Source organism: Aptenodytes forsteri, unplaced genomic scaffold (assembly GCF_000699145.1).
Source record: "Aptenodytes forsteri isolate BGI_AS27 unplaced genomic scaffold, ASM69914v1 Scaffold83, whole genome shotgun sequence".
In the NCBI taxonomy this organism is placed as follows: Eukaryota; Metazoa; Chordata; class Aves; order Sphenisciformes; family Spheniscidae; genus Aptenodytes; species Aptenodytes forsteri.
In genome coordinates, this window is record NW_008795371.1 from 421,583 (window position 1) to 422,946 (window position 1,364).

The window sequence follows — 1,364 nt, forward strand, 5'->3', positions numbered from 1 at the left end:
CCCGGCCCGGCCCGCCTCCCGAGCCGAAAGCAGTCCTGCCTCCCGGCCCGTGCTTCTCTCACACCCGCTTCTTTAGGTGGGCCTGCTCCCGTTGGCGCTGAACCACAAGCAGGGTATTGCAGAGTCATCCGCTGATGGCTGCTGCTTCCTCCCCTTGGAAGAGCTCTAGATTGGGATGTTCATCAGCACTGATAAACCTGCTCTAAATATAGTAAAAGCTACAGTCATCTTACTTTGCAGTTTTGTCTCTGACCTAGATACAAGGGCTATTTTGGAACCACACATTTCCAGCTGACTCCGTCAGCAAAATGCCCATTCTTACCTGATGTCTCCAAGCTCCCAGCTAACTAGGCACGCATTCACACGCCTACGTGATAGGCGAGCACTGCCCAGTGTTCAACTGGTTTGTTACTTTACATCACATAGTTTCCTTACAGTTTATTTTATAAAGTCAAATTAAGCACTACACCCACAGACCCTGGTGAAGACGCTGCTGCTGCAGTTGGGGGAGACCATCCATTCCTCCTCCATGCTGCAAAATGCGTTAGCATTTTGTGCTAACGCCCCCCCGGGCTCCACTCGCCCTGCCTGCTGCCCTTCCCAGCCACCCGCAGCCGTTCAGCACCTGGATCCAAAACTGTGACCAACCTTGTAACTTTGTTCTTGCTATTGCCTCTGCTGTTCCTCTGCTGCTTTCATGTTTCCTTCCTACCAAAAAAAGAAGTCTTTTCAGTGCACAGAAAACAAAGCCCTGCTGTGCAACTTGTGTGTGTCCTCTCATTGGCACTTTGTACCCTCAAAAAAACATTGCGTGGAGCAGGGCCCAGGCGGCAGAGGCATGAATATGACCTGTACCTGTGCTTCTCTGAACATCATAAACGTATCTGACACTTTACAACCTGGGCTGGAAACAGAAAGTGTCATATATTGGGACTTTTAAATACCCATTTTGACCACTGATTTTGATCTGCACTTTTAATTATTCAGATATTATCAGATTTGAAATAGCACAAGCTGTTTATATATTTAGGGTGTATCACAGCAACTTGCAATGTCCTACGTGCCTGACACAACAGGAACAGAGCACCAGAAGACAACCTGCTCATTGTCCCGAGTCTCTTTTACACAATGCTTTAGTCACAAAACTTTCTCTCTCTACAGATGTCCCCTGCTATAGCTGGCCTCTTTTGTACTTTCTTTTCCAAATAAATACAGTGCCCAGCGCTGCCCCCGCAGAGGCTCGCAGCGGCACGGCTGAGGCTCGCTGCAGAGCCGCCTCCCCGCAGTCAGGCACAGGCTTCAGCTCCAGCGCGGCCGCCCCGGGCCGTGCACGCTGGCTGGCAGCGGCCGCGGCGGCCCCCCCC

The 1,364-nt window shown here is 51.2% G+C and overlaps 1 protein-coding gene across 1 annotated transcript in view; it reads right to left on the bottom strand.

Moving 5' to 3' along the window:
• The window catches only part of MPHOSPH10 (M-phase phosphoprotein 10), a 10,876-nt gene that overhangs the window by 8,186 nt on the left and 1,326 nt on the right, over positions 1-1,364 (bottom strand). The gene's annotated exons all lie outside the window — the stretch shown is intronic.